Source organism: Bombina bombina, chromosome 1 (genome assembly GCF_027579735.1).
Source record: "Bombina bombina isolate aBomBom1 chromosome 1, aBomBom1.pri, whole genome shotgun sequence".
NCBI lineage: Eukaryota > Metazoa > Chordata > Amphibia > Anura > Bombinatoridae > Bombina > Bombina bombina.
The window spans coordinates 484353563-484380597 of NC_069499.1; the positions used below are offsets into that span (position 1 = coordinate 484353563).

The 27035-nt window shown below is 38.1% G+C and overlaps 1 protein-coding gene across 1 annotated transcript in view; it reads right to left on the reverse strand.

Annotated features, from left to right (window-relative positions):
- The window catches only part of PDE1A (phosphodiesterase 1A), a 545834-nt gene that overhangs the window by 154289 nt on the left and 364510 nt on the right, over nucleotides 1-27035 (reverse strand). The window lies entirely within an intron of this gene.

Sequence of the window (27035 nt, forward strand, 5' to 3'; positions counted from 1 at the left end):
CTGTACATAACATAGGTCATCAGTATATCTATATGAGGAGGAGATCATACTCTTTGGAGAGTGCTATTCTCATTAGTAACTGGCAACATACCCCTCTAAATATAGTTTATTCCTAATTGTATATATATCCTAGCTTCAAAATACATTGAAAAGGAATAGAGTGACCTTTTTACACACTTAGTGAGAGCGGGGTATCTTGCTGTCATAGTAAATGAATAGTGCATTAATGATCACCCATACTAGCAATATTTAACTTTACTCTTTGCTCCATATAGCTACGATTGTTTATACCACAGTAGCCAATCCTTCTATAGTAGATATATATTATTTATTAGAGATGTTGGATTGAGAGAAGCTAGTAGGTACTGATCATATTGGACCCTACCCCTATCTTATGGGCATTATTCTTCCATGTTTACTCAATAGGATGTCCACTTAGATAGATTTGCAGGACTATATGGCTTTATGGTAGTGTTGAAACTCTTCAGATTACATTTCGCCATTTAGTTGGAGACAAGGCTATAGGTTTCCTTAAATGGTGGGCAGGCTCACTATAATTCATCGTCTCCAGCAGCAGATTAATATTAGAAGTATTACCTTTTCTGTCGATGGGAATTTCAGTTATATTGTCCATACCACTTTACTGCCTATTTCTGCTCAAGGATTCATAGTAATGCGTATAAGTATATTTCTGTTGAGACACCATGCCCAAAGGGGGCTCCATTTTATTATATACAGTAATGTTTTTCTTTTGTTCTTTTATATAGTTTATAAATTATGTGTCATGTCCAAAAGAGACCGTATAACATTCTGGTTATTTTACCTCCAGCTATTCAAGATTCATTGCATAGGTCCATGAACAACCTATACATTACTAGGGAGGTCTATAAAAATATATATCATTATAGATTACATCCATTGATACTGGATAGTGTGTGAGTATCCAAGAGTGTCCTACTAAGAGCATAGGAGGGTCTTATAAATATATAAAAGGAGGTTTCAGTTGCATTTGCTTATCATTACTTGGTTTATATATCATTATATGAATATGTGAGTATTGTAATACCTATATTGAAATGCTTGGTGACTATATTATTACCAATTTGCTACTGCTATGTATAATTTCTCATTGTGGTTCAAAAACTGTTCTTATACTTGTTTATATGACATTGTTGCACATTATGTCTATAAAGTAATTTTTACTAAAAACCTCAATAAAATAAAATAAAATAAAAAAAGGTATAAATACATAAAACCTGTGGTTACCGACAGCAAACTCCTGTTCCCTTAAAAGGATATTGAACCCAATTTTTTTTCTTTTGTGATTCAGATAGATCATGAAATTTTAAGCAACTTTGTAATTTACTCCTATTATCAAATGTTCTTTATTCTCTTGGTATCTTTATTTAAAATGCAAGAATGTAAGTTTAGATGCCGGCCCATTTTTGGTGAACAACCTAGGTTGTCCTAGCTGATTGGTGGATAAATTCATTCACCAATCAAAAACTGCTGTCCAGAGTTATGAACCAAGAAAAAAGTTGCTTAAAATTGCATGCTCTATCTGAATCACGAAAGAAAATTTTTGGGTTCAGTGTCCCTTTAATATTTAGCATTGTGATCCCTATATGTTACGCACTAGATCCACCCCTAAAAGTATTATGTATTTAGCAAAAACATGCTCAAAATGTGGGTTAAGCATTTTTTGCTCATACCTGTATTTGGTAAGAAATGTATTAACAATTTAAATTATATGATTATAAAAATTATTTGTTAAACCCAACCAATACATTTTTAACTACAATATATTCTACAAAACTACCTATAGGGAACCAAGCTCAAATCATGACGAATAATAAAACTGTACGATAAAACTCTACCAGAAGCTGTACCATATACATTGTTCGCTAAATAATTTTATTTAAAAAAACATTACATTTCACATATACCACCAAAATATGATTAACTAATATATAATGAAATTAATACACTGTAATCTTCCAATTCAAACATTTACTGACATCATTATCATACAATAGTCATCATAATTTACATGCCATATGTTCACTATTCAGCATGATACATCAAACACACCAAAAATATCACAGTGATACTCAACATAATAACTGAGTAAGTAAACCAATCTATTTATAAATTGCAGTTTTACAAAAAGTTCAATCAAATACATAAAGAAAAATCACAACTACCAGTTCTGTCCAATTGTTTTAATTAACATTGCCTAAGCACACAAAATCACAAGATTTGAAGATAAAGGGACAATAAACCCAATTGTTTTCTTTAATGATTCAGATAGAACTTGCAATTTTAAAGGGACAGTCTACACCAGACTTTGTATTGTTTTAAAAGATAGATAATCCCTTTATTACCCATTTCCCAGTTTTGTATAACCAACACAGTTATATTAATATACGTTTAACCTCTGTGATTATCTTGTATCTAAGCCTCTGCAAATTGCCCCTTTATTTCAGTTCTTTTGACAGACTTGCAGTTTAGCCAATCAGTGCCTGCTCCCAGATAACTTCACGTGCACGAGCACAGTGTTATCTATATGAAATACGTCGTGAACTAACACCCTCTAGTGGTGAAAAACTGTTAAAATGCATTCTGAAAAGAGGTGGCCTTCAAGGTCTAAGAAATTAGCACATGAACCTCCTAGGTTAAGCTTTCAACTAAGAATACCAAGAGAAGAAAGCAAAATTGGTGATAAAAGTAAATTGGAAAATTGTTTAAAATTACATGCTCTATCTGAATCATGAAAGTTTATTTTGGCCTAGACTGTCCCTTTAAGCAACTTTCTAATTTACTCCTATTATCATTTTTTCTTTGTTCTCTTGCTATCTTTATTTTAAAAGCAGCAATGTAAAGCTTAGGAGCCGGCCCATTTTAGATTCAGCACCCTGGATAGCGATTGCTTATTGGTGGCTACATTTACCCAGGTTCTGAACCAAAAATGGTTTACATACATGCTTTTGAAATAAAGATAGCAAGAGAAGAAAGTTGCTTAAAATTGCATGCTCTACCTGAATCATTAAAGAAAAAAATTAGGTTTCGTATCCCTTTAAATATCTTTGGAATTACTTAAAGGATTACTTTCTGTTATAATTTTTAAGCTAAACAACTAACATATTAAAGTTAATAAACATTAATTAAAACCTACTGACCTATATTTTCTCCAAAACGAAGTTTCATAACGTTCTAAAAGTTATATATTTTATTCACCGATGATGTCACGTTATCCTGCCCACTATTTTCAGCACTGGATGTTCAAAATACTTAAACCAATAACTTTGTGTTTAAAGCGCCATTTTGAAACCTAGGTATTGTAAACGGATTGGTACAGAGCAAAGGATACCCACGGAGTGGGTTTGGAAAACAATTAAATTTGCAGACAAGATTTCTGATATACGGTAGAGATATGTTAATGAAATGCTATTGATAAAAAGCGTATTTGGGGTAGTTAGTTAGTAACAGGCATAGAAAATATTTACTTACAGTGGCCCTTTAAACAATTTCCTTTAAAAAAAAAAAGTAAATAAGATTATGCACCTTAAATCTTTTCAATAGTTTGTCCTTTTGCTTGATCACACATTTCTGTTAGAGTCATATAAATAAAGATTTAAACAGGAACAAAATAATGATTAAAAAAAATATATAACTATAATGTTAAATTCTAATCGAAACATTAGAAAAAAAAATCATAAAATATTATGTTATTACTTCATTTTAAAATAACACTGTTCAACCCAGATGCTTCATGCAAGGACAGCTTGACAACTCCTTAACAACATATTTAAAAGGCCATTTTCACTTAGTGAATTGTGCAGCTAAAAGGACTTGATAAACCCAGGACCAGGTTGCATACGTTACTTATTTGCATTACTATACACTATTAAAATGTTATGATTGGGATCACCGAATAAACGCACTTACAATGGGCTAGATGACTTTAGGAGCACTTTTTATCTCTCCCATGCTAACTGCGCAACGTCGGTTACTGTGCGTATTACAAGTTGAAAGTAAACGTTTTTGCTTGTGTGCAAAATTAAAAAATAAATATTGTAACTGCATTAACGTATTCCCCCTTAGACTTCAATGGAGCACGAAAAGCGGAAAAAAACGTAACGCCCATACTACTTGCGTGCTAACCCGCATCTCAATAAGCCACTTACTCTAATAACCCCTAAATGCCACATAGCTCTCCGCAAAGTAACCCACTACCCTATTAACCCCTAAACCACCACACCCCCACATCGCAAACTACTCTTCTATACTATTAACACCTAAAATGCCACACACCACAACATCACAAAGTGCCCTGCTACACTATTATCCCCTAAACTGAAACACCCCCACATTGCTAAGTACCCCACTACAGTATTAACTCCCTAACCTCAACACCCCCACTTCGCAAAGTACCCCGCTACACTATATTAACTATTAACCCCTAAGCCTCCACACCCCATATCACAAACTACTCCACTACACTATTAACCCCATAACCACCACAATCCCCCCTAATTTACAAAAATTACAGAAAAATAAAAAAACAACATTACAGGAAATATAAAATAAAAAACTTACCATTACAGAAAATAAAACAACACTTTACCAAAGAAAAACAAAAAACACAGTTATGCCTATTCTAAAACTAAAGCCACCCTTACAAAAAACAGCCCTTAAATAAAAAAACTACCATCTTTCTTTAATGGGCTTTGCAAAGTACTGACCCATGAACCTCAACAGAACAGGCAGCCCATACAAAAGCTGAGGATTAATAGTTCTAGGTTAATCTCAGTAAAAATTATACATACAATATGACCTTCCTATTATTAATTAATTTTTCAAATGCAGTCTGAAGAACTGTCCTTGACTGAATACACATTCATACAATTCTCCATTTAGAAAAACATCTCTAATTCAATGTTATTCTATCTAGCAGCTTTTAAAGTGTTAGAAGTATTCCACATTTTAATTAACCATTTGAATAGTGTAGGAAGTTAAGAAGATATTTAAGAAGATATTTATCTCACTGGAGATCTGAATTCTTATTTCATTTAGGCAAGTGCATTCTCCCTTAAGAATCTTTAATGCTCAGTTATGTTTTTTTTAGTTGTATTCTATTAAAGAGACATTTTCCTGAAATAGCACAAGCCTTTTTAATTATCCTTCATTACTCTATATTATATGGCTTACCAGATGTTTTGCAGCAGCAGTGAAACAAAGAACCATTGAAACTAAAAAAATTAAGGATATCAGCATAATAACAATAATTCATGGAAGTTGTGTTCTTGACCCCCATACTAGGCACTTACGTTCCGCTTAAATAAATGCATGACACAAGGAAGATGGGGTTATAAAGGCCGCAGCTTGCTTTATTAAACACCATAAATAATATATCCATAACATTACCAAATAATCAGTTAAACATTTCAATAAAATCCCCAGGGTGCTTGCCCATCCACAAAACGTGTCCTTCATACCACTAAGAAGGGCACGCCCCCATGTAAATATTCTCCCCTGCCAATCAAACAGGAGGTACCAACAATCCACTCTGATCAAAACCACCACCAAAAAGACAAGCACCCCCGCCACAGCTCAACACACGTCGAGCACCGCCACCACCTACAGCCTATATAACCCCTGTAATAAGGCTAATGTTGCAAACCTACTACCGCCAGGATACCTCCTCCCGGAGGAAACGCGTCCACTGCAACACCAAGTTGCGAGCCATATAAACAAACATTTAAAAGGAGATACAGCAATTTCAGACTCCAAATACCATCTTATTTGCAAACCGAGTTCCATAACCAACCACCAAACCCCCAAAGTCAAAACACCATCACGAAATGCTGCATACCATTTACCACCACGTCACCCAATTCAACAAAAGATGACTTTTTTTTTTTAAATATAGACTGAAACAACCTCAAATAACAAAATGCACAATTACCAATCAACATGGGTATAGAACCCACCCATTATATCGAACCAGTACAACTAAATGCCAACCACACACAAATTTTCCCAGCAATAGCCAAAACCTCAGACTCCAAGCAGCCCTTGAAGCTTGCACTTACCAGAAAAACAAAAACAGCACTCACAGCAGATTTAAAACTCCCCGTTTTCTGCTATGAAACTACCAAGCTCACCACAAAGCTACACAGTAATATTCCCCTACTGAAAAGGCCAAGAAAAGTTTAAGAATCTAAGTGAAATACACTCCCCTAGTGATCACATTTGCTATGGTCAACTTATCTAGAACATTACAAAATGAGAATACAAACCCCCCACATAAACAAGTGATAAGCTCCTAAAAGGGGGAAAACAATACCCAACATCCCCACCCAAACCCTTGACAGAAATTAGGTCAAGGCCTCAACAGCCAACCCGTGAAAGCGTAAGCTCCCCGCCAAAAACAAAAATTAGCAACACTAGGTCCCCATTACACTCCGAACCAAACCACTTCAGGGCCAACACAAAAGACTCCCAGAACCCACTATACAACCAACCAAACCAACAGTTCCCCCATTAGCTGTCAGCTTCCCCCAAATTGACAAGCACCCATGAAACCACTATAAACGATGCCACCACAAACCGAACCACTCAATGACAAAACATGGGAAGGAATACACCTATGACCAGAACAAACTCTAATCCATAAAACTACTCTGATCTCTGGAGTCAGCCAGTCTACCCCTCCATGACTCCCACCTCACATAATCAACGTAAAACTCCTGAGTGGCCCAAACAAGGAAGAAACACCACGCCCCATGATCTCAGCACCCCAAACAGCTTTAAAACTTTTTACAACCCAAAAAATTACACCATGAAAGCCAGCCCAACTGCCTAAAGACCCATCCAGGTCTGCAAAATATTGAAAAACCACTGACCTAGGAAGGCTACCCAATCGATAACTCAATCACCTGGCTAATACATATAACCAAAATGTAGCCACACATAAATATGATAGAGACCTGCTACCAGCAACCCATGGAAACCAATGAGACCAATGCCTAAAATCTCAATCCCACCACCCAGGCCAGAACCACAACACATCCCTTCAAAAACTTTGACCAGGCAAGCATAACTGGATCTGAACCATCAACCTCTTACTCCAAAGGAAGCTGAAACAACCAATAAGCTGCAGCATCCCGAGCCATATACATATTTAATAACCTACCAATACCAATGAATACACACATACATGCACATAAATACACATATACACACATATATATATATATATATATATATATATATATATATATATATATATATATATATATATATATATATATATATATACAGGGAGTGCAGAATTATTAGGCAAGTTGTATTTTTGAGGATTAATTTTATTATTGAACAACAACCATGTTCTCAATGAACCCAAAAAACTCATTAATATCAAAGCTGAATTAGTTTGTTTTTAGTTATAGCTATTTTAGGGGGATATCTGTGTGTGCAGGTGACTATTACTGTGCATAATTATTAGGCAACTTAACAAAAAACAAATATATACCCATTTCAATTATTTATTTTTACCAGTGAAACCAATATAACATCTCAACATTCACAAATATACATTTCTGACATTCAAAAACAAAACAAAAACAAATCAGTGACCAATATAGCCACCTTTCTTTGCAAGGACACTCAAAAGCCTGCCATCCATGGATTCTGTCAGTGTTTTGATCTGTTCACCATCAACATTGCGTGCAGCAGCAACCACAGCCTCCCAGACACTGTTCAGAGAGGTGTACTATTTTCCCTCCTTGTAAATCTCACATTTGATGATGGACCACAGGTTCTCAATGGGGTTCAGATCAGGTGAACAAGGAGGCCATATCATTAGATTTACTTCTTTTATACCCTTTCTTGCCAGCCACGCTGTGGAGTACTTGGACGCGTGTGATGGAGCATTGTCCTGCATGAAAATCATGTTTTTCTTGAAGGATGCAGACTTCTTCCTGTACCACTGCTTGCAGAAGGTGTCTTCCAGAAACTGGCAGTAGGACTGGGAGTTGAGCTTGACTCCATCCTCAACCCGAAAAGGCCCCACAAGCTCATCTTTGATGATACCAGCCCAAACCAGTACTCCACCTCCACCTTGCTGGCGTCTGAGTCGGACTGGAGCTCTCTGCCCTTTACCAATCCAGCCACGGGCCCATCCATCTGGCCCATCAAGACTCACTCTCATTTCATCAGTCCATAAAACCTTAGAAAAATCAGTCTTGAGATATTTCTTGGCCCAGTCTTGATGTTTCAGCTTGTGTGTCTTGTTCAGTGGTGGTCGTCTTTCAGCCTTTCTTACCTTGGCCATGTCTCTGAGTATTGCACACCTTGTGCTTTTGGGCACTCCAGTGATGTTGCAGCTCTGAAATATGGCCAAACTGGTGGCAAGTGGCATCTTGGCAGCTGCACGCTTGACTTTTCTCAGTTCATGGGCAGTTATTTTGCGCCTTGGTTTTTCCACACGCTTCTTGCGACCCTGTTGACTATTTTGAATGAAACGCTTGATTGTTCGAAGATCACGCTTCAGAAGCTTTGCAATTTTAAGAGTGCTGCATCCCTCTGCAATATATCTCACTATTTTTGACTTTTCTAAGCCTGTCAAGTCCTTCTTTTGACCCATTTTGCCAAAGGAAAGGAAGTTGCCTAATAATTATGCACACCTGATATAGGGTGTTGATGTCATTAGACCACACCCCTTCTCATTACAGAGATGCACATCACCTAATATGCTTAATTGGTAGTAGGCTTTCGAGCCTATACAGCTTGGAGTAAGACAACATGCATAAAGAGGATGATGTGGTCAAAATACTCATTTGCCTAATAATTCTGCACTCCCTGTATATATACCCACATACATATACAAATATACCCACATACATAGACTGTACATACAAGCTCATAATCTGTACCCCATCTCAATACAAATACCCACGCACATAGAATATAACCCCAGACCTAGCAGAACTAAGGGAGAGGGTGAAAAAGGGGGCCCAAAATGATACACAAAAATGAAGGGGGGGGGGAGACAAGTCCAAAAGTGAAAAAGAGGGACAAAGACACAACAGGAGGGGTGAAAAAATAATCTATGGAAAGCAAATTTTTGAATACCATAGGTTGGATGAAGGGGAGGGATAGGGGAATAAAATCCTAACTGACCACAGTGATATGGCCACCCCCCTGCATTGAAATGGCGATAACCGGCACACACAAGACGTCCTAACAGTCGCCTGAACTTTCCCACCCCAAATACTGTTTCTTCATAATACAAGACAAAAATCTTGACATGTACGGAGCCAGTTCATTACTGGCTTTCCCCGAGCAATTCTTGAACACTGGTCTTCCATATTGGATCCTAAAGACTCTCCCCAAAGCCACCATAAATGAAAACGTTCCAGAAAGAAAGGATCCCTACCAATCTTATTCCTCAACAGATAGAACATGCAAGCTGAAAAAAAAACACCCCACTTCAAGATAATACTACCATCAGATAATACACAGGGATACAGGATTGCCCACAAACACCGAAACACTACAGATCACACACACCCTAAATAGCAAAGCAATCCCAACGCATTCCCAATCACAACCACCCAGAACAAGCTTGGAAGAAAGCACTGGGCCAACAGGAATAAACTTAAAAAAACAACAACAACAAAAAAACAACAGGATAACAATAAGGGCACCCCCAGTATATGGAGCCCACCTCCAACCTAAGAAAGCCCAATCACTAACCCCTTTAAAACAGAAACAACCATTGAGTACAAACTTATTTTGATATAAACATATATATCTTTTTTTTTTTTTTTTTTTTAAAGAGACAGTCAAGTCCAATAAAAGAAACCAAAAAAAACCTTTCATATTTCAAACAGGGTATGTCACCCCAAACAACCTTCCACTTTACCTCCATCACCAATCCTGCCCTGCTCTCCTGGCATTCCCAGCCGAAAGCCAAACCCAGAAGGTTAATACGCTAATCTCTCAGACCCTGAAGGCCACCTCCAATCTAAATGCATCTTTCACCACCAGAGGGCATTAGCTCACATGCCCCACACAGATAACACTGAGCTCATGCACGTGAATCCACCATGGAGACAGCTCTGATCGGCCAAACTGCAAGTCTGTCAAAAGAACTGAAATAAGAGGGCAGTATGCTGAGACTTACATACAAAGCAATCACAGAGGCAAAACGTTCATAACCACAACTGTGTTGGTCATGCAAAACTGGGGAACTGGTAACAAAGGGACCATTCATCCTTTAAAACAACACAAATTCTGGTGTTGACTGTCCCTTTAAATCACAGCCCAAGCATGATAAAAACAGCCACATGAAGACAGATATACCAACATACTGAACTACACAATAACCTATCACAAAGCGGGACACCACCTAAACAGTGATTGCTGTCAACCCAGTCCAAATCCACCCTTCCAAACTGCACCATGGGTAGATTCAAACTTTTGACCATCTACTTGCAAGTCAGGCATGCTAACCACTAAACTATGCCAGAACATCCACCGGTCCATGAACCAAGGACCTAAACCCCGCAAAGTTAAACATATAAAATAACTGCAAGACACCTCTATATACAGTGGGGCAAAAAAGTATTTAGTCAGCCACCAATTGTGCAAGTTCTCCCACTTAAGTAGATGAGAGAGGCCTGTAATTTTCATCATAGGTATACCTCAACTATGAGAGACAAAATGTGGAAACAAATCCAGACAATCACATTATCTGATTTGGAAAGAATTTATTTGCATATTATGGTGGAAAATAATTATTTGGTCACCTACAAACAAGCAAGATTTCTAGCTCTCACAGACCTGTATCTTCTTCTTTAAGAGGCTCCTCTGCCCTCCACTCATTACCTGTATTAATGGCACCTGTTTGAACTTGTTATCAGTATAAAAGACACCTGTCCACAACCTCAAACAGTCACACTCCAAACTCCACTATGGTAAAGACCAAAGAGCTGTCGAAGGACACCAGAAACAAAATTGTAGACCTGCACCAGGCCGGGAAGACTGAATCTGCAATAGGCAAGCAGCTTGGTGTGAAGAAATCAACTGTGGGAGCAATAATTAGAAAATGGAAGACATACAAGACCACTGATAATCTCCCTCGATCTGGGGCTCCATGCAAGATCTCACCCCGTGGGGTCAAAATGATCACAACAACAGTGAGCAAACATCCCAGAACCACACGGGGGGACCTAGTGAATGACCTGCAAAGAGCTGGGACCAACGTAACAAAGGCTACCATCAGTAACACACTACGCCGCCAGGGACTCAGATCCTGCAGTGTCAGACGTGTCCCCCTGCTTAAGCCAGTACATGTCCAGACCCGTCTGAAGTATGCTAGAGAGCATTTGGATGATCCAGAAGCGAATTGGGAGAATGTCATATGGTCAGATGAAACCAAAGTAGAACTGTTTGGTAGAAACGCAACTCGTCGTGTTTGTAGGAGAGAGAATGCTGAGTTGCAACCAACGAAAACATACCTACTGTGAAGCATGGGGGTGGCAACATCATGCTTTGGGGCTGTTTCTCTGCAAAGGGAACAGGACGATTGATCCGTGTACATGAAAGAATGAATGGGGCCATGTATTGTGAGATTTTGAGTACAAACCTCCTTCCATCAGCAAGGGCATTGAAGATGAAACGTGGCTGGGTCTTTCAGCATGACATGAGAGGTTTATTGCGTTGTGGGTTAATGGCGGATTAGGGGTTAATAGTTTTATTAGTTAGTTTGCAATGTTGGGGTTGGCGGATTTATGGGTTAATACTTTAATTATTAGTTGCAATGTGGGTTTGATGGCGGATATAGGGGTTAATATACTTTATTAGTTATTGCGGATCTCAGTTGACAGGTAGATAGCTATTGCACATGCGTTAGGTGTTAGTTTATATTTTCAGGCAGTTACAGGAGTTATGGTGCTCACATACTCAGCGCAAGGCTTGCTGCGGCTGCATTTGTGTGGCAAGGTGAAAATGGAGTAAAATTTCTAAATTTTTGCCACTTAAGTCCTTGCGCTGAATATGTGATACTGATTTGCGACGCTGTCCCATATTAGCTTATGGGAGTAAAAATTGCAGGCGATGGGTGAAATATACGTGCCACATTTATATGCGGCGCGTTATATTGGATACCAAAACCGTGTAAAAACCGGTGTCGTTGGCTTTTGCGGGCAATGCCGCATATGTAATGGAGCCCCTACTGTTCTGGGGTTCACATTATTACCAACAGAACTACAATCCCTAGCATAGGGTGGTGGGTGTACTGTTGCACAAAGCTAGGACCAGTGCTTACCTCACACAATGGCTGCTGGTTCTTTGCTGTTATGTACTCTTGTGGCTTTGGAGTCGAATGGACCACATCTCACCCACTAGATTGCACCTCTATTTTGTTCAAGAGCCATCATCTTTCTGCAGCTGCCCAGCTACAGTCCCAGTAGTAAATAACTATTATTAATTTATGTTTAGATAAATAGGTTTTAAGAATTTGAATTGAAGAACCCTAAATTAGAGTCCCTGGCTTCTGTTGAATACATTCTTGGTTCAAATGCATTTATCAAAATAGGAAACATACGGCTAGATTTAGAGTTCGGCGGTAGATGGGCTGTTAACGCCACGCGTGTTTTATGTCTAACGCACGTCATTGTTTGACTCCGGTATTTAGAGTTAATATAAGACCATCTAACGATGCTCCTAACGCGTGTATGTCACACGCGTAATCCTGCCCGCGTTAGACAGTCTCCCATAGAGATCAATGGGAAAGGCAAAAAATAGCTTTTTTTACCTAACACTCGATCTCGCGAGAATACGCACAGCTCGGTCATATGACGCATACCACATCATGCACAACAATAACACGCCGCAAATGTCACAACATCAATCAATCAACAAAGCACACAAGCATTACACATTCACAAGCGGGGGAAGTTTTAATACTATTTATACGGGGAATACGCATATACTTTAAGATGCGGAAAATCGCACAATAACAACAAGGAATAAAAAATATATACATACACTTAAAAAAAAATCGCATTCAATATCATTATATATTATGAAAAACATACATATACAACACTTCACGAAGAACACACCATCGCAAATTCACATTTAAAAAGAATACTATTGGACAATGTTAGAGAAAACGACCACTATGACATCATCGCATTCTACACATTCCACAAATACCAACTCAAAATGAGCATGCGCAAATTAACACACCTAATACACATTGCAATAATATTAATTGCTAATAAAGCACACCTGAACACTAATTACAATGGAAATTGGGACATCATTAAACATTTACACAGGGTATATAAGCACCACACAAGCAGGGCTTCTTTGACTGTGTTGCTGGTGGGTCTTTGGAGATTTAAGAATAGAGATTTTGCGAATTTTTGAGAGTGTGTTAGTGTGAGAGAGTCAGTTGGTAGTGTTAGCGTGAGAGAGTCAGTTGGTAGTGTTAGCGTGAGATAGTCAGTTGGTAGTGTTAGCGTGAGAGAGTCAGTTGGTAGTGTTAGCGTGAGATAGTCAGTTGGTAGTGTTAGCGTGAGAGAGTGAGTGAGTTAGTGGGAGTTAGCGGGAGTGGGAGAGAGTCTGTTAGTGGGAGCGTGAGTGAGTTAGTGGGAGTTATTAGTGATAGTTGTTAGTGTGAGCGTCAGTTAGTGGTAGTTAGTGAGCGTTAGTGGGAGTGTTTGTTATTGAGAATTAGAAGTAGTGTTAGTTAGCGAGCGAGTGATTTATCTGTACACTTAACACATTTACACGCAAACACATTCAATACATACATACACTTATCAATAACACTACATACACTCCATACCCCCTACCCCCTCATACTACACTCCATACCCCATTCCTTGTAGTCCCATTCCCTTTCATCCCATTTACTCTTATCCCATACCCCATACCCATCCCATACCCATCCCCTAGTTACATTTAGTTTACATATCCTCCTTTTAGTCTTATTCTTTTCGTTTATTTAAATACTCCTTACCCTCTTTTTTTTTTTTACATCCCTCACACTTTAAGCACCTTTTTTGTCTTTTTAGTTCTTTATTTTGACCCCCTTTCATTTCATCACACTCACTTTTTTTTGATTATTTGGGGTTTAGTTTAGGGAGGAGATGGAGGCCAGGCAGGGGACAGGTAGAGGGGGGAGTAGAGGGAGGGGGAGAGGAACAGGTCAGGAAGGGGGGCAGGAAGGGGGGCAGGAAGCGGGGGTGGAAGCGGTGGGTGGACCCAGCCACTTGGTTCAAGATGACCAAGTGGCTGGGCCCAGTGGCGGTCAGAGTAGGGCTTCACAGTCCGGGAAACAGAGGGCATCGTCACAGGGGAAGGCCAAGGCGACTAGGGAGGCGAGGTTTACGATGGAGGAGAAGGAGGCCCTCGTAGAGGCCTATATGGCCAGGTATAGGATGCTGCAGCACCAGAAGACTACCCCGACTGACAGGAGGAGGCTCTGGCAGGAGATTCGGAATGCAGTCAATGCAGTGGGTGGCCGGAACCGGGATATGGATTCCATCAAACATCGGTACCGGGACTGTAAACTTGAACTTAAAAAAAAGTTAAGCCTGGAGGCCCGACATGCTGCAGGGACCGGTGGCGGCCCTGCCCTTGAAATGGAGTACTGCAGATGGGAGGAAATGTTGCGGCCCAGCATCTCCGAGGTGGAAGTAGTCGGTATCGGAGGAATCGATACCGGGAACCTGCCACTCTCATCTGACGGTAAGCTCATTGAACAATAATTTCACATACGAATGTATTTCAATGGACACTATACGCAAACATTTACTTTCATGATTGAGGTAGCGAATACAATTTGACAAAACATTCAAATGTACTTATATTACATAATTTGATTCATTCTTGAGATATATTTTAATGAAGAAATAGCCATGCACACGGTGAAACAATCACAGGAGGCAGCTATATTCAGCTAACAATCAGAATCTTATAAACATATTTAGATATGCTTTTCAGCAAAGAATATCCAGAGAATGAAGCTAATTAGATAACAAAAGTACATTCGAAAGTTGATACTAAATGTATGCTTATAAATCATGAAAGATAAAACATTGGGTTTCATGTGTTAAGGATCAGATTAATGCTATTACGCTGTTTACACGCATTCTATTACTTAGCGGTTACATCAGTATCTAGGCTATAGGTTAGGTGTGCATTTAAACAGACTGAAAACAAACGCAAAAACATTCACATTGACCAGATATCACAAACACTGTTTAGAAAAAGCGGAAATCGTATTGATTGTTTGTTAGATTTCAAAGTGGATTAATGATTCTGCATTTGTAATTGTATCGTAAGCTAAGTCATTTAAAACTTTATTTGCAAATATGCTAATATATACATTTCTTTTTTTCTTTTTTTTTTAATATACAGAGTCTGGGGACGAGGCAGCACAGCCTCCTGCATCTCCCCGGGATGAGAGTGGTGGTGAGGAATTCCCACTTCGGAGGGAAGAGGCCCCCCGTGACGAACAGCGCACGGGAGATGATCAAGAGGCCCCGGAAGCACAGGAGGATCCCGCTGAACCCGCGGAACCCGAGGTCCCTCAAAGACCCGCACTCCGCCGTGCACGGGCACCCCGCCGTGCACGGGTTCAACAGGCACAACAAGAAGAAATAGCGGAGGTGCGGGTTCTACTGGAGTACATAGACCAGATGCGTACCTCCCGGATAGAAAACATAGAAGGACGACGCAGAATACTTGATGGGCAGAATCAAATAATTCAAGGCCAAAATGAAATAATCAGTATACTGAATACAATACAAGAAGGACAAACAAGAATGTTCAATCTTCATCAGGAAATGTTCACATTTTTCCGGGAGGCGCATGCTGGTCTACCTCCTGTTGCTGGGCCTCTTGTTGCTGGGCCTCTTGCTGCTGGGCCATCTCCTCCTGCCGGCCCATCTCATCATCCTCCTCCTCAGCCATCTACTCCTCCTCCTCCTCAGCCATCTACTCCTCCTCCTCCTCAGCCATCTTCTCCTCCTCATCCATCTTCTCCTCCTCCTCCTCAGCCATCTACTCCTCACCTTGGTCGTCCCAGTACTCTTCCTTCCACTCCTCCCACAACAGCTCCAAGGAGGACTCTTCGGAGTCGGCAGTTGCCTCTCCCAGAGCCTCAGCCCCGTGGGAAGAGGGGAAGGAAGAGGAAGTAAGTATTTTTTTCCATCTTAAATTATTTTTTTTGGGTAATGGATAGGTATGTGATGATGTGGTTTTCATACACTTGTGGACCACACTCTGTATATAATCGACTTCTATGGGACCGGGTCCATGGAGGAAGATTCTTTGCAGAGTGTGGGTTATAAGTGTGTGAAAACCACATCATCACATACCTATCCTTGTTCATGATATTGATTGGTTTCTGTGATGTGATGTCCAAACTGTTTCCCGAATCGCTAACTAAATTACCATAACAATTATCCATGATGGCATATTACTGTTTGAATGCCAATAACACAGCTTAAAGGGACAGTCAGAAAATTATTGATTACAAAGAAAACACTGTATTACGCATTATAAAGTTTGAAACAACAAAACATGGAGAAATACATGTGTGACTTATGTGCTTACCCTTGTATCTATGACTATGAAAAATGACCACTTATTTGTTGTTCTGACATAACAACATTTTAGATATCAATGATCAATACATGGTCAATAATATGCTGTATGAGCACAAGGTTTTACATATACAAATGCTATCCAAATGCCCTCTAGTGCTCAAATTGTATAATGATTACAAGCACTCTTCAAGATTTAAGAAATGAGCACACCAACCTCATAGGTTTAGATAGCAAATTTAAATAAACCCAGACAAATGTTCAATTGTTGAGAAACATTTGATATCCTTGTTATTACAGAATTTACTTTTCGAATAATGTTAAAATTTTTTTTTTCGAAACTGTCCCTTTAACAACATTACATATGCTAACACATTTTAAGCTTGTTGCTATATCTACATGTACTTTTTCCAAAAAAAAATTTGAAAATCACATTTATATTGACGTGTTAAATAAAGTCTATTTTCTTTAAGAGACATTATTGTGTTAATATTTTATTGTAACTATTTTTATTTTAACAATGAATATGGTTTAAATTCCTTTTAGGAGTGGGGGGGTGAAATATGCTAACAAAAATATATTTGAAGATTAAACTATGTGGATCTCATACATGATACAAAAAAACAACATTTGCATTCAAGGGACAGTATCCTATATTTTTTACATAACTGTATGTAATGGACACTACTACAAACAACAAGATTAACATATACTGATAGCAATATTAAAAAGCTTCAAACACTTGCAAATAAAATAGGGTTAGCTATATTTTAAATATAGATGAACCACCATTACAACCGTAAAACACAATACCCCATCATTAACATATGAAAAGAACCTTTACACAAACTGGACAAAGCTGGAGATGGTACTCACATGAAACTCATTGGCTTTGCGAGGAGTAAGAAAATAACTTACATTTTCTTACAACACAAGACAAAATAAACCTATTGGTTAAACAATGGACTATCTAACTATAGACAAAATCAAATATTTTTATTTATAATGTGAGTGTCTAATGAACCTTTCATAAAATATACAACGAAATTACATTTAGAAGAAGTCGGCATCATATATTTAGCATATGATAAATGCATATTGATTACTTTATTCAAACACAATAGCGCATATTTATTAATTAGATATGTTCAACATTAAACACAACATTAATTTTTAAGAAAAAGGAACATTGTTGACAAACATATTAAACATGGACTGTAGAGATTTGCACTTGCCTAGAAATATCCTATGCATGAAAACATTTTGCTTTCGTTCGTTGATTCAACCAGACATCCAGCAAAAGAGAATGTGTTGGTCTTTATCAGCTACGGGTCAACAATGTAACATGATGCAAATAATACATATTCGCAAGCTTTTTAAAATTGCATGCAGTCACAAACGTTTTTAACGTGCACAAATATTGCGGGACTACGCAATCCAATCACACGTTTTTTTAACTTTACATGTGCCGTCTTAACATGGCGCTTCCTTGACCACGTAAGAACGCCATCCAATGAAAGGCACATTATTGATCACGTAAGAACGCCCAAAAAAAAAAGGCGCATCCTTGATCGCGTCAAAACGCAATCCAATAAAAGGCATATTCCTGATCACGTAAGAACGTCAGTCAATACAAGGAATCATTGGACAGCCTGGCAGGTGACGTCTTAAGCAACATGGCGCATCCGAGATCGCTGAAAAACCGCAGACAATACAAGGACTCAGTGACATCTTGGCATATCATTAAGAAACGTATTTATATTTTAGGAACTAGTATGTGTGTAGATTGCTATCTAGGAATGTCACCAAATCATGAATCATCTTTTCGGACTTGACTGTCCCTTGAACTATAGCTATGGTGTATATCTTTAACATTTAAAAGATACACATGAGAAATACATATGCCATTGATGTTTTAAGATATGTTTGGATTGTTGTTGAATAACAATAGTTATACATGTATTGATTAAACGTGTCATTTATTCAAGTTTAATTATGGTCAGCCTACCTATAGCCATATATGGGAGGAGATGTATTTTGTTAACATATTAGTTAACTAATATTCATCATCTACATTATTTGTATTACACACAGAGATTGATTTGGTTACACTTTGACAATAATATAGATTTGAAAATGAAATACAGGTGCTGTCAACATTACAATAAGATTGTTTATTAATAAAATTATATGTCCTTGTTCTTGTAAAAAGGACAAAAACGCTTTACAAATGGAAATACATTCATTTACAATAGTGATCAACATCACTTAAAGGGACATTATTTTGTTTTTAAAAAGAGCATACACATAGTCAATACTATTTAAATAAAATGAACACTTTACAGGGATTATATCATTGTATCAATACTCAGATCATTTTGTAAAGGTGCATCAATTCATGCAGAGTTTATAAATACACACATGGATATGAACATTTAAATATACATATATACACAAATACAAAAATATATATACATATATAAAGAAATTACTCTGCTAATCATAATCAGGCAATGATAGAGCTAAGAGAAAATAATATAAACACAAATAATAAGATTACATTGGAGATGTTAATCTTAAAGTCATTTACTATTGTCTTACATATATGATTTCATTATAACAAATAGATTTGTTAGGTCCCTTTAAGGATAAACAACATAAACTAGAGCTTGCAAAAAATAACAGGAAGAATGAGGACAAAGATTTGTGAAATAAAATTTATTTTATTAGTATGTAAGAAAACATACACAACGTTTATAAATAATCTTTTAAAAATAAGGAATATATGAGCCATATGACAAGGTAACACAGTGCATCACAGTCCATGAAGAGAGTTGCCAAGGGCCAGCATAGCCCCATTGGAGACACATGACAAGGTAACACAGTGCATCACAGTCCATGAAGAGAGTTGCCAAGGGCCAGCATAGCCCCATTGGAGACACATGACAAGGTAACACAGTGCATCACAGTCCATGAAGAGAGTTGCCAAGGGCCAGCATAGCCCCATTGGAGACACATGGCAAGGTAACACAGTGCATCACAGTCCATGAAGAGAGTTGCCAAGGGCCAGCATAGCCTCATTGGAGACACATGACAAGGTAACACAGTGCATCACAGTCCATGAAGAGAGTTGCCAAGGGCCAGCATAGCCTCATTGGAGACACATGACAAGGTAACACAGTGCATCACAGTCCATGAAGAGAGTTGCCAAGGGCCAGCATAGCCCCATTGGAGACACATGACAAGGTAACACAGTGCATCACAGTCCATGAAGAGAGTTGCCAAGGGCCAGCATAGCCTCATTGGAGACACATGGCAAGGTAACACAGTGCATCACAGTCCATGAAGAGAGTTGCCAAGGGCCAGCATAGCCTCATTGGAGACACATGACAAGGTAACACAGTGCATCACAGTCCATGAAGAGAGTTGCCAAGGGCCAGCATAGCCCCATTGGAGACACATGACAAGGTAACACAGTGCATCACAGTCCATGAAGAGAGTTGCCAAGGGCCAGCATAGCCTCATTGGAGACACATGGCAAGGTAACACAGTGCATCACAGTCCATGAAGAGAGTTGCCAAGGGCCAGCATAGCCTCATTGGAGACACATGACAAGGTAACACAGTGCATCACAGTCCATGAAGAGAGTTGCCAAGGGCCAGCATAGCCTCATTGGAGACACATGACAAGGTAACACAGTGCATCACAGTCCATGAAGAGAGTTGCCAAGGGCCAGCATAGCCCCATTGGAGACACATGACAAGGTAACACAGTGCATCACAGTCCATGAAGAGAGTTGCCAAGGGCCAGCATAGCCCCATTGGAGACACATGACAAGGTAACACAGTGCATCACAGTCCATGAAGAGAGTTGCCAAGGGCCAGCATAGCCTCATTGGAGACACATGACAAGGTAACACAGTGCATCACAGTCCATGAAGAGAGTTGCCAAGGGCCAGCATAGCCTCATTGGAGACACATGACAAGGTAACACAGTGCATCACAGTCCATGAAGAGAGTTGCCAAGGGCCAGCATAGCCCCATTGGAGACACATGACAAGGTAACACAGTGCATCACAGTCCATGAAGAGAGTTGCCAAGGGCCAGCATAGCCCCATTGGAGACACATGACAAGGTAACACAGTGCATCACAGTCCATGAAGAGAGTTGCCAAGGGCCAGCATAGCCTCATTGGAGACACATGACAAGGTAACACAGTGCATCACAGTCCATGAAGAGAGTTGCCAAGGGCCAGCATAGCCTCATTGGAGACACATGACAAGGTAAAAGAGTGCAACAGGCACAACAAAAAACTGATAAAAAGGCCAAAGGGCAACAATATAAATACAAATTCAACATGTGGACGGAGGATTATTATCTGCCACCATGGAGCATATCCAGATCCTCCACTTACTGGTCATCCTCTTCATTGTCCTGTGCATGTCCAGCTCCAGATTCAGGCCTTGAACGTAATTGCATAATTTCACGCAGAGTCAAGTCCTGAACCCGGAGCTGGGCCTGCATGGTGTCGTTCATCCCTCTCAGGACAGCTGCGTTCCTCAACACGGCCTGCTCTACTCTTGCTATCCCTTCTAGCATGAGCCATGCTGAGTCACAGCCTAAAATAAAATAAAAATTAATATTAAGGATAATTACACAACAGAATAAAAGATTTTAATACATACATTGTCATCATAAAGACAAATAATTATTTACATCAATTATTTTTCATATATTCTTTACACATGAATTAGGTTATTCAGACAGACAGAAATCATTAAAGGCTCATGTTACTCAAACATGTTGAACCCTTTAATTGGTTTTAGATGATCCACTTATACAGCTTGAGTGTATCAAATCTTGTTAAAGGATTTACATTGTACTTACATCAGCAATTTAAAAATTCAATTTAGACTGTGGTAGGCACACCTATCCTTAAACATTTTGGCATTGAGGACAAGCTGTGTAAACATAGCAACCAGAAGAAATTACATTCCCACTGGGTTAGACAAGAGATAATGTATCCACATTTGGACATAAAATTTTGGATCCAAGTAGTGGTGTTTGGTATATGTAGTGATATCCAATTAAAGGGACACTGAACCTAAATATTTAATGGACTGATTCAGATAGAGCATGACATGACAAATCTTTAGAAATTACACATATTCATTATATGTTTTAATTGTCAAGCTATATTTTGAATGCAAGAATGTTGGTTTTTATGGAAGCCAATATTTGTTGATGAACCTTGTTTGTGCATGCTGGTTGATGGATACATTCATCCAACAATAAAGAAATGATGGCCACATTTATTTTATTGTTTAAACTAATTATAGGAATAAGTTGTTTTCAATAAATATATCAAGAGAATGACGAATAATTCATAAGAGTATTCTATGATACATTGGCTTAACATTGCATGCTGGATTTGAATCACAATTTAACCAATTTAACTTCACTGTACCTTTAAGTATCTTATAAAGTGTATTTAGAATGATACTTACAGCTGTGCCTGGGAAGGACAATCTGACACCCAGGACAATGAAGGTTTAAACAGGGGGAAGGGATGGGATTGGCTCGGGGAGGGATGGGAATGGCTTGGGGAGTGGTGAGCTGCTGCTCCAGGGTAGGCCGTACAGCTGGGGAGTGGGGAGTTTGGGTCTGGGCAGCTGTACGGGCCAGAATACGGGGAGAGCGGCGAAGGGGGGTGTATGGGCGTTTTTTGGGAGGGACAGGATATGAAATATGGGAAGGGCTGGCAGTGGTCGGGGCATGGTCATGGGTTTGGTGATGGGAAGGGCTCTGGGTGTGTGCAGAGGTGTGGCCATGGTCAGGGGTGTGTGCACGGGGAGGGGTCTGTGACTGGGCAGGGGCGGAATCCAGATGACCAGAAGTGGTGGATCCATCTGAAAATGTAAAATAAATATATTAACATCTCATACATCCTGACATCAAATCAACGCATTTAAAATTGATTATGTTTTCAATATACCTCGAAGTGTGTTTGAATCTGTAAACTATTCTGAAATGAGGATATGGTATCTATATAGGCACTCAGATGAATCTCAATGACTGTCTGTACAATGTGAAACTTATTATTGTGTTTTGGCATGGAATATGCATGTGACATAATGATGGCATGAATTATATATTCTTAAAAAAATATATACAAGCAGATTTTCATGCTGCCTGATATAGAAAGGGGGCAGTAGTGTATTTGAACAGACAAATAATATTCCTTTTTAAAGGGAAAAAGCTGTAGACTTTGAATGTCTTCAATAAAATGATTTCAAAAAAAGAAACATGTTGGAAACATGATAGATATATTTCACATACCATCAGACTCCAAGGCAGCCTCTTCCTCCTCCATCCCACATGTGACATCAATCTCTGTAAAACATAACATGTTGTGTACACCTTAAGATCAGATATTATAACATATGTTACTGTTGCTCAAATACGCACATCAATGTTGCATTAAAGATATACACACACAAAGTTATGATTTACATCATTTTGATGGAGCATACAAATGACAATAGATTTGTTATTGTCAATAAATCAGAATCTTAATGTATTGTTTGTCTTAATGTTAAATTCATAAAAGCATAGTACATAGAACATTTAAGATTTCTCATGTGTGTATCACTTGATGACTGTTGTTAAAAAAAAAAAAAAATGTAAAAAACATATGTTAGACATCTTATGAATAACAAATGTGTAGAATAATAAAGTAGAAATTATTAATCGCTCAATATAAAAAATAAATATATAATCAGAAGATAAATTCTATGATTTTTTATAATGTTATGCTTCATCGGAATCATGATCATAATATTGATTAGCAATACACCTTCAATTACATATAAATGAGTCAATGGACTTACCAGGAGACCGCAAAGGCGGCTCTATGTCACTGCTGGATTCCTGTGGGCTCCCCACACCAACTCTCTCTATGAATGATATAGATATATATTATTAAACACATTTTGGATATCACTAAATCACATCTGTCTAGAATTTTAACATTAATCAACTTTAAAATGTGAATAATAGAGCAGTCATTACACCAGAAAATGCTTGATTGAATCAAGGGGATTCTGTAAACATATCTGTATTCAACATATGTTTAATGTCAGACTACATTAGACATCAAATTCATCTCAGATGCTGCTATTGCATATCTAAATATACCCAATGATCAATGTTCTTAACCCTTTAAGGACACAGCTTTCACTTAGCTCAATTGTTTTATGACGGAATAATTCCGTCATATGTCCTTAAGAAGTTACAAGAATACACACAAACCACATATTGAGGAGCATCTGTTGACAAATCTAAACAAACATGTGTCACATCGAGCCATTTTTTCAATGTACAGTAATCTTGTTTAGGACACAACACATATTTATCACAATACATAACAAACTTTATTATTACTAATATGTAATCATGGTGCTGTTAGAGTATGCAGATATATATAAAGTAACTCCAACAGATAATTAGATTTATATATCAATAGTTTTTAATAAAAATAATGTAATGATGAATGAATCTATTTTGTCTTAAAGGGACACTGACATGATTAATTTAAATAATTGATTTCTATGTTCAAACTGTAAAAAATGATTTAACATTGACTCCTATTATAATTCGAATGTTGTTCGATATTAATCTTAAAGGCAGATAAGGAATATTGGATTCAATAAATATTGTTTGTTGAAGGTATCCACCAATCATCAATATAAACCCAGGTTGGTCAACAAATATTTAGATGCACATAAACGTACTTTCTTTATTTTAAACTACATTTAGCAATAGAATATGTCACATATGATGATAGTATTATATTTTATGTTTATTAATATTGCATACTGTATGTGAAAGACAATATTAATAATTGTAGTTCAGTATCCCTTTAATCTAAAATTAAATAGATTCCACAATGTTGTTGTTTGTTAATGAATTATCTACTCCATATGTTGATGTAATGAATGGTATTGAGCATGCAATTAAAATCAAATATGTTATTTAAGTATATCCGAATAATTATATAATTTTCATCTATTAAATAGACATTACATATAAATATAGAACAATGTGTATTTAGTATGTAATGTTCATTCCATGTTTCTAAGACAAATGTCAATTAAAATGAGACATACCATACTGTGACAAGCCCTGGCTTGAGGATCCAGCAGCCACATCCATATCTGTAATATATTAAATGAGGATTGCATATCATTAATACTAATCATGCCATGTTTAAAATATTTACATTAATAACAAATCAATAGAAAAATATTAATCCTTTGGTAGTCCCATGAGTTAATAGTTTCCGCAATTAAATGAATGATAAATATATCCTGGACTCTTATTTTCAATCAGTTGTGTTGTTTACTGTATCTTTAAGAATATATGCTTGTTATTACATAATCATCAATTGATGGCCATATGTTATAATTTATTAGTATTATTCGTTTTTTATTAGATATAATATTTAAAATAAGAATACTGTATTCTTCACTAATCTAAGATTTTCCATTTAATTTTTAACAACATGTATAAAGCAATGCCACTTTCCGCAAACCCATGTTAACGTGGATGAGAAATGCCATTTTCGCGATCATTGCGCAATGATTCCAAGCGGAATTACGCATCCGTCATTTGACCAACATGTATAAAGCAATGCCACTTTCCGCAAACCCATGTTAACGTGGATGAGAAATGCCATTTTCGCGATCATTGCGCAATGATTCCAAGCGGAATTACGCATCCGTCATTTGACCAACATGTATAAAGCAATGCCACTTTCCGCAAACCCATGTTAACGTGGATGAGAAATGCCATTTTCGCGATCATTGCGCAATGATTCCAAGCGGAATTACGCATCCGTCATTTGACCAACATGTATAAAGCAATGCCACTTTCCGCAAACCCATGTTAACGTGGATGCGAAATTACATTTCCGCTCTGTGACGCATATTCTGTAGAGCGCAAGAAACATCATTCCAATTTCATGTATCACTAATGTAAAATCAGATATCTAAACATCATATGTAGTGTATGTTGTGAGATCTGTATAGGTTTAGTATCTGACTAAATACACATTTTGGATTTTTAACATTATAAATATTATATGAAGTTGGATAATTACCTGGTTCAGATTCTCTATCGGGTCCTCCCAGGCCACCGGACGGAGAAGCATCTGCCCTGTCCCCCGCGTCAGGACTTTCAGATCCCGCAGCTGGGAGGGAAGAAGAGGAGGCCGAGGATGGCGAGGATCTAAATCTTTTGGGGACCCGGAGATTGAGGAGCTCGCATAAAGTCACCTCATAAGGGAGTAGGTACAGTTTCCGCGGGGCCTTTCTTTGGCCCCCTCTTTTACGGGCTTGTACCCAGTCCCTTATGAGGTTGACTTTTTTCGATAAACGCAACCTCATATCTCCGAATCTCCTCATGATCTGATCCTGGGTCCTCTGGACGTCACACACCAATCTAACCGCATTGGTGATAGACTCCCAGAGGGCCTTCTTAACAGGCGCATCTGTCGAGCTCCTCTTGTTCCCAAACAGCTGGGGATAAAAGTCCTTGACGGCGTGGACCAGTGCAGCGCTCTCCTCCTTGGTGAACCTGGGAACTGACATGCCTGCTGGGTTGTATAATAATAATATATATTGCCTGCAGGCATTAGAGAACTGACAAAGATGGCAACGTGTAATGGACTTTTATATGGTGAAGTAAACATGAGATGCACCATGGGACAATTTATCTGTACATCTGATTGGATAAAAGTTTGAAATATTGTTATAATGTCTGTGAGACCATCCTGACTCAAGTTGTGTTTGTGTGATGAACTCTGATTGGCCGTTCCTTAATGTTTCATATCTTAGTAACTTCCTTACACATACCGCTTGGTGGTGCTGTAACTTCATTTTTCATGTAGACTTATTTGTAACTCATGGGCCTGTCATGCGGATATGTGTGACGCAGATTTAATATCCGTGATCCGTGAAATATTAATGATTAAATACTCTTTAAAATCTAATCCTGTCACATTATTAATGTTGTAGACATTTCTCGGTTTAATAACGGTCTGTTTCTTTAATACAAATACACATTTAATATTGTATGTCTTTATTGTTCTTTAAATAAATTTATTGTGAAGTATTGACATTGCTCTATTAAATGTATTTATAATGCACATTGATTGTGTGCTATTGCGTGACATTACACTAATGTTTAAATATGCTAATCTGGTGTTTGAAGATGCGTTTCCCACGCAATATTTATTAATGTTAAAATTCCGGGAAGAATGTCAGTAACTTTGATAATCTGTTTATAAATGTTAAACTACAGCTTTGTTATTCGCAAATAAACCTCGAGCTTGTATTTCTCT